Source organism: Lonchura striata, chromosome 1 (genome assembly GCF_046129695.1).
Source record: "Lonchura striata isolate bLonStr1 chromosome 1, bLonStr1.mat, whole genome shotgun sequence".
NCBI lineage: Eukaryota > Metazoa > Chordata > Aves > Passeriformes > Estrildidae > Lonchura > Lonchura striata.
In genome coordinates, this window is record NC_134603.1 from 54,902,154 (window position 1) to 54,917,799 (window position 15,646).

General features: G+C 34.3%; 1 protein-coding gene across 4 annotated transcripts in view; it reads right to left on the reverse strand.

Annotated features, from left to right (window-relative positions):
- CDH19 (cadherin 19) overlaps positions 1-15,646 on the reverse strand; it is a 112,072-nt gene that overhangs the window by 60,563 nt on the left and 35,863 nt on the right. Inside the window, exon 1 of one of the 4 annotated variants that reach the window (XM_077784514.1) lies at positions 4,375-4,578. The exons of the other annotated variants lie outside the window; for them this stretch is intronic. The gene's annotated coding sequence lies outside the window, so the exon portion shown is untranslated. Of the gene's footprint in view, positions 1-4,374; positions 4,579-15,646 lie in introns of those variants that run through there. 4 annotated transcript variants of the gene reach the window in all.

The following is a 15,646-nucleotide window of genomic DNA, read 5'->3' on the forward strand; positions in this document are numbered from 1 at the left end:
GGGAATTACTGTTAAGAGTAAATTTTGGCCTAGTCAATATACATCACACTGATACATAAAAACAGCACCAGCAATGCCCTTAATGTTCTCCAACGACTATCTGCATCTCACAGAGGAGTGAGAAATCAGTTGTTTCAAGTTAAGCTGGGCAGCAATTGAAAGCAGCACTGTTCTCTAATTTGTTAGCAAAGATGGAAGGTTTACAGTTTACATTATGTTGGCACACTCCCTCCTCTGTTTTCTATTCCTGAATTTTTCTGCAGGATCCATGGGGATGCTAAAGTGCCTGGAAAGGATGTTCTGAGTGTGACATATTATAATGGCTCATGGACAATGACCTCTTTTTTGTGTTTTTCACCTGAAGTGTGAATGAGAGAAGGAATCTACTCCATGTAGAGAAAAAAACCATCACATTTAATATTGCTTCAAATGGGTAAGTCAAAAGGGCAGGAAAAGTTAGGGCTGCTCCTAAATTTTGTTTGTTTTCATCTACTCAAAAATACCTGACAATGCATCAAGGCGCTAGGGAGCTTCTCCACCAGTTTGCACATATGGGCTGATGCCAACATGTAACTCAGAGCATGGGTAACAGCATGTGTGCTGTATAGCTATTTTCAGTGACCAAAAAAGATGCAGAAAATATTTAGAGTATTTTGCATTATATAAATTCTTACAAGCAGCTGTGTTATGATTTTTATTAACGATGTTTGTTGGCAGATTTCTTGAGATTTTCAGAGTGTATCAAATCTCCAGAAATCACAGAATTATGAATCACAGATTTATTTAACAAGGAGTCATATGTGTTTTAATTTTGGTTTAGTCTTACCCATGGAGTGGGCAGAGTCCTAGGGAGTGAGCTATGTTCACTTGCGACTGCATCCAGGAAACCACAATCTCTTTTCAAAGCAAATTCACGTATAGATCTTTGTTCCATTTCCTGATAAATTCTGCTGGGGTGTATAGATCTCATTTAACAATTTTAAGTTGTTAAAGAGATGCTAAATAAATATAGCTTTATTAAAACACTTTTTGATTCGCTTTTTTTTTATTAAGCAGTTTTGACAGATTACATTATCCCACCTAAACTTATGAATCACAGGAGGTTGATATTCTCTACATACCCTCGATATCCTGTTCACCTTTCTGAAAAGGTTCTCGAGAAAGGAGTGTGTAACCCAGTGTATTTACCATTTGACAAGCATTGTCTCTTTAAATTCCTTTTCATTTTTGTAATCTTGGTAGTTAAAGAAAACTTATCATTTTAATGACACCATCCAAATGCTAACAATGAAAAGCCTCAAACCTTCTTTATGCTGCATGACAATGAGCACAGAGCATACAAAATATTTGTTAACATAACAATAATGTCTATTATTGCTTAATATGCTTGTAAACCCAGTCTTAAACAGAAAATTTTTAAGCAAAATAAAACTTCAAGAACTTGGATTTTCTATTTTATTTAACACTGTCTAAAAGATCTGTAAAATACTGAAAAAATTTGTAGGCTTATTTTGCAGATCTGGTTACATTTTAATCCCATTAAATACTAAAAATAGTATTCAGTCACACAATTCTCTTATTCTTTTGTTACTTATATTTTTTAATTTACACTACTAGGATGTCTTCTGGCTTCCAAGGTGTCAAAATTATGTGTAAAAAGTAAAATGTTGAATGACATCTTATGCTTCCTCTAATGTTTAATGAACAATTTTAAAGTTGCAACAGCAGTTGTTTCCTAGTTATTAAAAAAAAAATATATATAGAATGCCAATGCAAAAAAGAGTTTTCCCTCCAAAAATTTAACATTGTATCAGAGTACATGTGTTAGAGTTCTCCCTCAAGATAGCCTTAGCAATCTTCAGGTATCATATTTTTAACTTCAATGCTGTATTTGCAGACACAAAGTCTGTTACTTAAGTTTTACTTTCTTTTTTTCCTTATATTTTTATGTTAATTAAATATCCCTCTTTCCTTAATTATGTTTTCTAAGAAGAAGTTTGCTTTAACAGTTAGGTCAGTGGCCTAAGATTGAAAGATTCTAATTTAATACCATCGTCCTTGCTATGTTTGTGTCCCTAATAAAAAGCCTGGGAGAAATGTTCTTTTGCAAACATTGTTAGCAGTTACATCTTGTTAGCAGCAGCAACTGCAATTTCTTTTGTGCTGCAGGCAATGCACATGCAGAGAAGAGACCTTGACGTGTGTATCCACAGCAGAATTTTGTCCCCTGGTCTGTCCCATGTGGTCTTGAGCCACTTCAGCTTCCTCTGCAATGGATGTGTACCATGTCTGCTTAGCAGGGTCTGCAGTGGATAACCAGGATAGCTGAGATGGCCATAGACACTCTCTGGCCCTTTGTTTCATCCATTTGCAGAAACAAATATGTTGTTGGATAAAGAAGGACGGATAGGAAAAATATTGTGACACATCTCACTCCCTTTGGCATCAAAGGGGTTGCAACACAGTTGAAATTGAAAAAAGTTAAGGAACTGTGGTGGAACCTATCTCTACTGCCTGTGGTAAAAATCAAAGCTTTCTGCGACTTACAAAGTAAAAGGAAAATAATGTTTTTTAGCTAAAAATATCCAATATTTTAAATCAGTGTTATCTATTGTATTGTTAGATCTGTTGGCAAAGTTATCTTATAAATTAAACTCATTTAAGAAATAGCCAAATCTTTCTGATTAAGCTAAACAAGAGGATTCCATTTATATTTTTAGAAAATATGATGAAAAGACAACATAATGGAAATTTCATCCAAAATATATACATAAAATTTATCAAACCAAATAAACCAAAGTGCAATGATGAAAAGCAACAATAGCTTAAACCACAGATATCATTAAAATATGCCTGTATAGCATATATTATTTTCTTATTTCAATATAAAATTGTGCTGATACAGTCTAAAAACTACTTCATATCAGCAATTGTAAAACATTCTGACACGTGAAAGTATATAGACTTCATTTTTAGGATACTATACATTTTTAAGTTTTGAATATAAAGTGTGCATTATAGTTGCATAAATTACCTTACACTGGGTAAAAGAAGTTAAATTTTGCTTCTAATTATGCATGGCTTTCCACAGTAGATTTGTGACTTTGTTCTTTAAATTTAAACTACTTTTCTTTGAGTATTTTGTAGGCAGGCCCTCTCTCATCCTCTCTTCATTACCTTGAAATAAGTCCAAGAATAGATTTTCGTTATCTAGCTCTTTCATTGATGCATTTTTTATTCTGTAAAAATGCAGAAAGTCTAAGCTCCTGTCACAGCCCTATATTCATTTCATGTAAGTACTTGGCTCACCACTTCCAACAGAAAAATGCTGAACATTGAAATGTATCTTCATAACTCCAAAAACTAAGTCCACAAATCAATTTTTGCACCATAGTGCAAATTCATCCAGGTATAAAATAAAAGTAGTTTATCTGAAGTGCTTTTGCACTTTTGCACCATAACTGATACAAAGTAACAGTCTATAAAAAATAATATTATAATGCAAAAGGTGGGTAATTCCCATCAGTTTCATAGCAAAATAATTTGCAGAAATGAACAAGTTGACAGACACTCAGTATTTCAATAACAAATCAACAACTATTAAATATCTCTGGGCTATACTTTACTGTATGTTTTTTGGTTACAGTCGATTTGAAGAGTCTGAACTTTAAAAATAAATTGTAGCTATACGCCCTAATTGAAGTGTTACAAAAGAAATATGCAATGCAAATATTTTGCCTCTGTATGTAATGCACTGTTCTTTGTAAAACTCACTTGTTAAGAAATTGCCATTTCACACTCAAGATCTGACAAAAGTGTAGGCACACATTTTCTGTGGTCTGAAAGACTTGGCAATTGCTAGCTGGGAGATTATAAAAAGAAATGGAAACAGAAATATGAATGAAAACAAGAAAAAAGAGATACTAATTCTGTTTCTGGAGTGAAGAGTAACAAGACAAGGAATTCCTTTAAAACAGGAGAATTTTCACTCTTGATGCCACCCTCAAAAATTGTAGGCACACATTCATGACAATCACTTGCATAAGTGCAACTGAAGCAATCACAAGCATTCTGTCAGAGCTGGGGGTCTTGCAAAAAACAGATGAACACAATGATTGAACACAAAACAAGCAAACTGAGTATTTCTTCGGGTAAATCCAATTTATAAATTTGTAATTTCACAGATATAGAAGTTAGACAGTGGACTCTGAAGAAACAACAAAAGCAGATCTCTCTTTCTAGAGGTTTTGAGGGCCTCCTGGGTTTGTTTTTGCCTTTTGTGTCTTTTGCACTAGAGGCACCCAGATAAATGTTTTAAGTTTGATTTTAGAATATAATAAATTTAAAAAAATAATAAACAGAGACATATCTTACCTGTGTAACTTCAGGGCCTTCTAGAGGATTAAAGGAATAGATATTGCAAAAGTTGCATAAAACATGGGATGCAGAGAAGTAAGAAGTCCTGTTTTACTTCACAAATCCGCAGAAAGCTCTAGGAGTTACAGCTTCCTGCCAGTATAAGTCAGTTCTGCTTTTACTTTTGAAAACTCACAGTATGACACTGCTTACTGCATGCTATTTTGGGTGCCCTGAGTAAAACTATGAACACAGGCACTTTTGTGCAAAACATCATAAAGCCTCTCTGATGTTCATTCAGAGTCCAGAATTAAAATGCAGAAGGCTCTAGCAAGGAAAATACAAGCTGATTTTCTTCTTCCTAGTGGAAAAATAAAGTACTCCCTGGCAAGTAATCAGGGTGGTGGGAAGGTAATTTATTTTGTGTGAGAGCATTTTGCAAGTGAAAGGGATATGTCCTCTGTTTAGAGATTAGTCAGGGAAAAAAGTGGCCAGTTTAGAGCAGTCACAAAAGTTAGTCAAAGAAAAGAGTTTCTATAGTCTGGGTTTTGCCCTCTGGCCATTTTTTTTCCACCAAATAATTTAGTTTCAAGAATCATGCACTCTTCACACTGAGTAAAAAAAAAATATACCCAAGATATTGGTTTATCTCCTTACATGTTTCTAGAGACATTAAATGAATGCTTGTTCTTTTGTTATAATTCTGTGTGAAAATTGAATTTTATCTACTAGCTAGTGTTGGGGTTTTATAGTAAAAAAAAAATACAATTTCAAAAACCACAAACCCCACCTACAAATTCTGTGGAATAATTATGCAATAATAATGGAATAATTTTTTGTAGACATCAGCTTTTATTTTAAGTCAATTTAGGAAATTTTGAGCAATAATTCAAATACTCATTGTGCTTTTAAAAAAATTAGGATATTTGGTAAAAAACAAGAACTGTGTAATGCAGTAGAACTTCAGTAATTATTTTGGAAGACATGTTTGTGGTGGGATAATTTAGAGTCTAGTGCTACATCAGTTATAGCTCCAGGCCAAGAAGATTTCTGAGAAATCCTAAATGGGAAAAAAAAATATTTTTTCAGACATAATGTGTCCTGTTAATGATAAAACTTAAACTAAAAAAGCTCTAAGCCACCCATCTCAAGAAAATTCTCTGTCCCCTTTTCTTCTTCCTCATATAGCCTCAGAAAATTTAACAACTCTTTCTAGGTGGAAATGAAAAACTTCTTGTCTGTACCTCTGTCATGTATGTTGTACCTTTTCTTTCTTCTTCTTTCTTTTTTTTTTTTTTTTAATTAAATAAGTTATGAACAACTTTGCAGATCTTAGTCAGATGTTCAGGGGTTTCATGGGCTGGACACGAGAGATGACATATGAGGAAATGTGACTCTTTAGCATGGGCAATGCTATAAAACAACATGATGAGACCATGGTCTGCAAAGGGAACAGTTCTGGTTGATGCAGATGCGAACTCTGGTGCCTTGGCTATTGCTGAATCCCTATTTAATGTATTTACATCTAGATGTCAAGGTCAAATTAACATCTACCAAATAAACACAAGCCCCCTCTCATATCAAAGGCTTTAAAACTTGAATTGGATGGGCTTGAAATAACAGGAAAACTGTCCACCCATCATGTCCATCCTGACAGAGTCAGAAGGACTTGTTCTCTATAGGAAAGTATTATGTAAATTATCTGAGCAGCTGGATTTTTGTAAGATTATTCAGAATCATTTGTGAGTATTTTAAAGGATGATCTCCTGAAAACTTCTTGAGGATTATCTCATTCTAATGACTTTAGTATAGGTTACATAATTTCTGTATCGGGCTGGAAATTAATACAGTTTATCAATTTATATATAGTTTTAGCTTTAGAGGTAGATAGATCAGCTAGTTTTTTTTTTCCTCAAATCAAATCAAACATCATAATGTTATACAGTTTGAGGTTCTTTGATACTACTTTGTTCCTTGTACACATTATTACATTATTTAATTATTCATGAACTTATTAGATCAAAAACAAGCTGTCAGAGATTTACTTCTGCTGCTCTTACTTCAAGCATTTTTTCCTCTGTTAGAAAAAATTTGATTTGTCTAAATCTTGACATTAAATTTGAGTGAGGGAATTAAAATGTACTAAGATCACATCTTCAAATCTTCTACATCAGGCTTCATTTTTTGTTTGCTTTTTTGTTTGCTTGTTTTAAGAAACAAGTATGTTTGGTGAAAGCTGCTACTTAGTGAGAATGTTTAGTGAGAATTTACTGTCTATTCATGTTCTGATATCAGCTCTGTACAGACTGAGGTAGAGCAAACCAGAAAAATGTGAAGAAGAGATAGACACTCTCCTAAGTTCTGGAAATTGAAGAACTGTAATTGGAATTCAGATACATGCTACCACTTACCACCTGGAAAAAAAACAGCTTTTCTATGAACTATGCTTCTCACTGACTTTCTACTAATAGAGAGGGAGTGGCAGTTCATTCACCAAGGTAGAATTAACTAGACCAAGATATATAAAACCTACTGTTGACAGTTGGTAAACAAGATATTCTCATTTACTGAGAATGTTGGATCTTGTCACAGGTTATAATCTAAGTAAGATGTGCCATGTGAAGCAAACATAAATGAACACTAGGAAGCAATCAAAAATAGAAATTTCTTGGAAATGCTTACTGAAGAACTGATGAAGGGGACTGGCCAGAACAATGGCTAGGTTTTTGACAAGGTGAAGGTAGTATGCAGCTGTAAGAAAAAAGCTAAAGCTAGTTGTATAGGCTGCCCCTTAAAAAAGAAGCCAAATGAAGGCTGATTCACACAATTATGAGAAAAATTTTCTAACTCATAAGAAAACACATACTTATTCCCAGTACAATGTTCTCATGTGATAAACAGTCTCTGCTTCTCTTTGTATAGGCACCTGTTAATGCTTAGCAGGATTTTAAATATTAATATTAGATTAAATAATTTGGACTGTCATCTATGAAGGAAAATTTGTACCTGGTTAGCTCTTTCCTGATCTCACAGACCATGATATTTCCTCTAGAGAGGGACCTCAGCTAAATGGGAGAGTTCAGCAGAATAACTACTCATTACCTAAGCAAAACCTTTCAGGAGGTTTGGAGGGGTTGAGTGAATTTTTAATTACCAAATAAATGAATTGCTATAGAGAAAGCGGGAACTAAAAAATACAGTTAACCTGTTTGGAGCATTTTCTTTCACTGTCTTTATTGAAATTTAAAATAGGATTTTTATCCATCCAAAACATAGAGCCTAAATTAGGTGTTTGCTTAGAGGTAAGAGCATAATAAATTTGGAATTAAAATATCTATATAATTTAAAACTTGTATTGATCAGCCAACTATAACATGATATTTATTTACTTTTTTAAAATATAAACCTGAAATATAGTGATCAATCATATTTTATGGATATATCTGTACATGCTAGAATGACTTGAAGAGACAGTCTTAAGGATTCAGGCAAGTTAATTACCTGTATTTGCTTTTTGTTTTAAAGAAAGTATATCCCATTTTCCAGAAACTGAACAAAAAATAAAGATGGAAAACCTGTGTGAATTGTTTGGTTTTTGAAAAACCAAAGAATACTGTAAAAATTTTTTAAAGGGCTAATTTTTCATTCAAGGAGATGTACTCTTGGACATTTACCTAATTGGACTGATGTCATAAGATTTCACTGTCTTGGGCTTACTCAGTAAGCTGATATCAGAGTAAGTTGAATTTATTCAGTGAAGGAAAGGAAGTAGGAGGAGAGAGGGACAAAATTTCCATGATTTCAAGGGAGATGCTTCTCCTTTGAAAAATTACTACCTCTGTCCAGACCATGGCTTCTTGGAATTTGTATTTCAAATTTTCATCAAGCTATAAAGAATTACTCCAGGTTAGGTAAATAGAGAGCACAACACTTCTGTGTTGTGGAAATGCCATGTTGTGGAAAGTGGAAGTGCTGTGAAAATAGGAGTTTAATTGCACGCAATAGCAGTGAAGCCATTCATAATATCTCTATCTCTGGAGACTCAATCCTGAATGGTGGGATTTGTGCTTTTTGTTTTGTTCTCTTATTGTTGAGCTCTTTGCCATTTCTAAACGGACTTTATAATGGGAAGTTTGATAGGCAGCTTTTCCTAAAGCTAGTCCTACTTAAAACCACTTAAGGAAGGTATAGCTTCAAGAGGAACCAAGTGGAACCAAGAGAGAACAGAAGTAAGGTCTGGAGGGCTTCATAGGCTGAAATGTAATAGCTTTTTCTTCACTCCTGAGCAGTCTCTTGTCACTATACAAAATAAATATATGATGTGGAATGAACTTTTTTTTTTTTTAATGCCTCTGATTTTTTTTCCTTCCTTTCAACTTTAATAATTTGCAACTATAATTCCATTCCCAATAACATATCTTACAAGTCAGATTCTGGAAGAGAAGATAGAAGTTACACATGAGTCACTGTAAATACAAAAATGCATTGATTGATCTACAATACTAATGAGAGTCTTTTAAATTGAATTATCTGGAATCTATTTTAAAATAATTTTGTGTCTTTTCTAATATTATTTAATGATAATCTTGTGCAAATTTTTTTCTTTCTGTGAAATTATTATTTTTTCCAGAGGGAAAAAAGTTTAATGAATTGCAACAAAATATAATTACTTATGTCTGTAATTATTGGCTTGTGTGAAAAATCTGTGGAAATGGTGCATAACCAGAACCCGAATATCTCACAGTAGATCTTTCCGGAGACGTTTCCTTTCTCTTTTACTTTCCTTTACCCTTTCCTTTACTTTTCTCAGTGAATATTGTTATGATATAGTCTTTTTCCACTCTGTTTCTATTCCCACCACAAGATAGAACCCAATACGAATTAATTCAGAGTGGGTAAATGGCAATGTATTACTATTAAACAGTGTTTAGATATAAGTTGAATGGAATAGGAGATGTCATCTCTTCTCTGTCTTTAGCCTGAGGTCTCATGCTGATGATCAGATCCTAAGAGCCTGAACTGGGCTGGTATCTGTAAGTAACTAGTTCATATTCTCCATTCTCCTGTAGAGAAGACAGTGCCTGTCATGAGATAAAGATAATATGTAGTGCAAGGATAATTTTGTTATTCAGCTGTGAATAACAAAATATGTTGAAGAATAGCAAGACAAATATTTTTCCCATTTGTTTACATAACCCTCATACACTTTTTCATATACATGATCAGTCACCTACAAATGTTTAGAGCTTTTCTACTTCAATGTAAGTAGCAATATAAGTCTTAGTACACCCATTTACATGTAGAAAAAAAATTAACCATGAAAAAAGAAATATTAGAAATATCAAACATATGTTAATGAAGAAAAAATATAACTGTGTCTGATCAGCCCAGTATCCTGCTGCATTATAATGTCCCAATTTGAAAATAAATTAGAAATTAGTACAACTGGAATAGGGACTACAAGGCTGGGGCATTTATGGAAGAGCCACTTATGTACAAATTTCAGTGGCAAAAAAGTAACCGTGTTGGATTAGTTCAGAAACACTAAATTAAATTTTCCAGTTTCAGAAATATCAATGTGTTTTGGTTTGTTTGTTTTATTTTATTTTATTTTGTTTTATTTTATTTTATTTGTTTAATTAATCCTCATGACATTTCAATTCTGAAAAATGAATGAAATCAAATAAAACAAAATAAAATGTAGGTTCTCATCTGAAGAATTCCATAATGTCAACACTCCATCCCATGTCCCACCAGTGAAGCTTAAATGATAGCTTGAAAGACAATTGTGAATTTTAAATCCTTTGAGATAAGCTGCTGGGTAAGGAACCAACTCTCATCACTTTTGCCAAAAGGAAGATGAAAACAGAATCCCAAGTATTATTATTATTATTTATTATTATTTGATTACACAGGGCAAAGTACCCTCAAACTATGTTCAGTGTACCGCCCTAAACCTCTACCTTATTTTGATTTCTAGGGCATAGAGGAAAGGAGTAGAACAATATTTTTTAGTTATCTGATTTCTTAGAATGAAAAAGTTGAGCTATTGTATTACACCCTGACAAAAAGCTTTTCAGCCAGCAAAAATGAAAGAAGAATTTTGCTTTGTTTAACACCAATGCCACCTCCCATTTTGTTTGGTTTTGGATTTGTTGTTTCTTTTTTGTTTTTTGTTTTTGTTTTTGTGGGGTTTTTTTCCCTAATAATTCCCCTCCTTCTTTCCTGCTTTTCTTATTCAGAGAGAATTTTTTCTGCATTGAGATTCAGAGGTAGACGCTTAGCAGAAGAGAACTTGATATACTTTCCAGTTGCACTCTGGGCACATCAGTTTAACCTAAACTGTGATTATAATGACAATTATACTAACTTGTTTTCTTTCATTTTTACCTAGAGGAACCTGTGACTGGATCTGCACCATCTGCCCTGGGTGGTGGGCCAATGCCTCCACCCAAATGGAGCTGTTGAAGGGGGAATCTCCACTGCAAATGCCAGACTGCAGAAAGTCCCAAGATCTTTCTCTTGGGTTTGTGATGGGCAGCAAGGAGGGGTAATGACTTTAAAGAGGCATAATAGCTTTAAAGTGAAAGAGGCTGAATTTAGGTTAAATATCAGGACAAAATTCTTTACTGTGAAGGTGTTGAGAAACTGTAACAGGTTGCCCAGAGAAGCTGTGCACACCCCATCCCTTGGAAATACTTAAGACAAGGTTGGATGGAGCCTGGTTTAGTGGAAGGTGTCCCTGCCCATGCTGGGGAGTCGGAACCTTAATGGTCCCTTCCAACTCAAATCATTGTGGGATTCTTTTCTATGATTCTGTGATCTTTAAATGTCAAAGACATGAAGGATAGCACTGAGTAACTGCTGTTTGCAAAATGCTCCTATTTGATCTATGAGCAGGACAGGCAAATGCAAATGTACCTCGCTTTATTGGCCACCGTGTACAGTCTGCCAATTAGACCAGCTGATGCCCTGATGTGAAGTCTACATGACTAACAGCATGGAAATGCATTGACCTCAAAAAGTCAGAGTCAAGCAACAAACAAGACCTTGTGTGACAAAATCTGGGGAGAAAAATGAGCTGTTTAAATGAGATATTTCATGGTAAACTGAAAATATTCACAAAGCCTCTTCCTTTTAAAAACTTTATCTCTTCTTGTGTTTTACTCTTTGGTACAAAAGATATAAGTTGTTACTATGGAGTTATTTCTATGAATTTGTGTTGTAAATTACCCACTGGAGAGGGAGAAATGTATATATGTATGTAATTTATAGTGTTGTATCAAAAGGACAATTAAAATATAGTACAAATATAAAATAGAGATTTTAAGCTGTTCTATTTTTTGAAAACAGAAGAGAATAAGCAGGACAGTTGTGTAATTATGCGTAAGCAATCTTGTGAGGGACAATTTCACAGGATTAAGGAAACTTTCTGCTACTGGAAAACAAAAAAGAATCAAAGGAAAAAAATTGGGGAGGAGGTGCAGGGCAGGAAGCCACATCTCCTCTCCACAGTTATGCAGAAGTCTAGCCAAAATTAAATATGTGTAGATGAAGTAAGTAGGCTGTGGAGAAAGGGTTGGAAGAGATCAACTGTTCTAAATTAAAACATCCAGTTCATCTTTCCAGGAATAAACCAGATGGAGAAACTGTGACTGGATTGGTTTGGACACTAGCCAGATGGAAGACCAGTTATTCTGGCAGACAGGAGAAAGGGGAGAGAGACCTATGAGAAGCACAGCAAGGTCCCAGACAGATGAAGATGTGAGTAGCCCAGGAGCAAGGTCAGCCCTGCCTTGGGTGCTGGCCAGCTCACCTGCAGCAAGATGGAGAACAGCTTGTGCAGTGGTCAGGCTGCTGCCTTCAGGAGCCAACCCACCTCCCGTGTCAATGACAAGGCTGTGGGGCTTCACACAGGGAAGGATGCTGATAGCAGAAGCAACTATTGTTGTCACTGGATGACTCTGCTCTTTAGGGAAGGTTTAGAGAATCAGGAAGCTAAATCTAGCGAGGATGAAATGGGGTGCTTGGATTCTGTCGTTTCATGTAAAACACTTAAGATCTACTTTTTATTTTTCATCTTGGCCAGATAACATGCTTTCTGAAGTGGAAATTCAAATTTCCCAGTATTTTTAAGGTCAGCAGTAACAAATATTTTATGTCCAGTCTCAAATCTGACCATTTTGACAAAAGTTTTCTCTGCATCATGTTTTTGTGTGTGAATATTTTATAATGTGTAAAGGTGAAGTCTTCCTTTCTCCTTAACAAAATTCCATACCTGTATGCAAATTCAGATTTGAAATCTGAAAGTTTGCACCATAAAACTATGAAAAAATGCATGTGACAGAGGAAAACTGTGTTAGTAATCTGGAAACTAAGATACATGGATGATAAATATATGTGTAGCTTCTTTCACAGGTACCAGTACACTAAAAGCAGGGTTTATCTATTTGGTTGCACTTTTGATTTTCTGTGCTTATACGTAACCTCATAAACCTCTGCTTTTCAATAAAATGACACACACTGGAGTAACATGTCCTGGTATGCAGGGCCCATATGTACCATGGAGCATTCTCTATTGATGGCAGCTACCTGGTCAGAGTATGGAAGATCACTGAAACTGGTATGAAAAGATATATCAGAGCTAAATTTAATAAAGAATATAGCCATAGCTATCTAGTTCTACACTACATTATATGGACTTGACAGTTTTTTCCTTCAGCCATTGGTATCTGCATTTTACTACCTCTATAGAACTGTAGTTTCCCAATAAACTCCTGAATCCAAACAGTGTTTCAGTCTCTGCTACCATCAGTCAGGACTGCATGAAGAAAGGAGCAGTTTCAAGATTTACAGCTTGTTAGTTTAAACTATGTTACAGAAAACAAAATCAATTGGCATGTGCCACTGCAAATTCTGTATTAAAAGTATGCTCCAGGCCTGACCTGCAGAGAATAATTGCTGCATAGTCTCTCACATGGCTCTATAATAACTAAAAAAAGAAAAAAATCTACTATGCCTATGTCTAACAAGACAATCAGTTTATCAGATTTCCATTGCCAGTGACTTAGGGCCTGACTGTCAGTGAGTGATTATATAAATGCCTTATAAATGGACTATATCTTAGGACCTCCTTTTTCAAGACAGCAAGCTCAGCCTTTGAACTCTGCAGAATAAGGTCTTTCCTAGTTATGGGCTACAGGTTTTGTGTTGAGGAATCATCACATGCTCCAGGGTTTGTCACGCTTTTCCTGGATTCATGTCTGAAAATATTTTTTTAGCTTGTTTAAAAATAAAAGAGGTTATCCAATGTTCAGTTTAATATCTATCTGATTTTGTTTTCTCTTTCTTTGGCTTTGCAAAATTGTGTAGCTGTGTATAGACATGCATTTTTGTGTATAGGTCTACACACTTTGGTAGCTGCTTAATATCCATATTCAGCAGCTGTGTTTGGTGCAGAATGAACTCTCTGTGACCCCGGAGTGAAATGCTGCAGAGGAGGCAGAGTATAAGACTAAAGACCTTAGAATTATGGGCAGGGGATGGTGCCAGAGATGACACGCCGATGTTTATGAGGAGGATGTAACCTTGTAACCTGGGTAAGCATGTAAATCATGCATATATAGTGCACTTGGATCAGACATGGTCCTGCAGACCAATGAAGAAAGATCAAGACACTACAAATGGAAAAAAAAAAAAAAAAAAAAAAAGGATGTCAGGCAGTGAGGAGAAAGATGTTATCCATCCCAAGAGTGAAGGGCTAAAGATGCCGATGCTCCAATGCAAAATTTCCTTCGACCCTCACTGAAACTACAGACTTCAGCACACAGCAGGGCACTAGAAAGGATGAGCAGTTCACCAGAAAAATAAAGTGAGCATACCAGGAAATTTGAGCACAGTAATCTTAATTGTCCATATTTTGAACTATGGTTTATTAATATGGTAATTGCAAAAATATTAGCTATTATTTCATTTGACTCTTGAGACTATAATTTGAAAAAGAAGTTCTTGATTTTGAAGAGAATGTGTTGCCCTTTGTTAATAACAAGATTTGCAACAAATTAATTCCAAAGGAATTTAAGCAACCCATTCTACAGATCAGGTACACCAAACTGGTAGCACAAGTATGCATTTACCACAGTATTTTGGAATTTGAGATTCTCTGTTCATCCGACAAGGTAAAATTTTCCTTTTTGCACAAAGCTTTTCGGGTAGTCAAGAAAAAAAAGTAAATGCTTATAAGTAGCTATTTACATGTCTTTGCTCAGCATTATGAACACAGTAAAAATTTATTTAGTTCACACATAGAAAAACCCAATACAGAAAATAAATGAAAAAGAGTGTTGCCTTCTCATTTCAGAAAAGAGATTCAAGAGGAAGATTTAAGAGGATGTTTATAACTTTAGCTTTGTAATCTCTTCCTAGGTCAAAGCATGTTTAATTATTGCTATAAATAAAGTAATTTTCATTAATTCAATAACTTACATTTTATAATTATAAACAATAAATTAAGTTCTCAAAAAAATGGCATGCAAACAACACATCAATTGGCTGATGTATAAATTGATAATTTCTCCTGGATCATAAAACTTTCTGGAACTTACATTTCTAGGACCATTAACATTCAAATGTTTCTTCTTCAACACAATAAATAAATTCTGGTTTTAGTCTAGTAATGATATTTCCAGAGGCAGTTATTTGATCACATATCACAGATTATTTTTTCTCAATTAATTTGTTTGACTAACCAGATACAATAGGTTTATAAAATATTACATGCCATTAGAATTTTTTCCAAAATATCATCTTCAACAAAAGTAGAAACAAAGTATACAGAATAATACCCTAAGATTCATCAAACAAGGTAGTAAGTCTTTCTCATCTTCCTTTTTTAATGTAACATAATATTTATAGATTATAGCTTAGCAATTTTTATACATAAACTTTTACAATCATTCTTAAAATAAGAAATATAGAAAGAGAATGCAGAGAGGTTCAAAATGTAATTTGTGGCTAATAAAATTAACACAGAAATATTACAAGGAATAATATTCATTCTCTAGAGGTCAATGATACAACATTTCATTTTTAGTTGCATTTGACTTTCAGCCCTTTTTGCTTCAAATGCAAATACATTGTCATAAACTAATTCACTCTTTCATGTTACATCTTTACCATTTGATTTTATTTCATAAAACCTTCAAATTACTAGAAATGTAATTCTGTAAAAAAATAAGGGCACTGCTCAAGAAATAAATTTATTCTGAAGTGTTACCTCAGAAGGTTAATA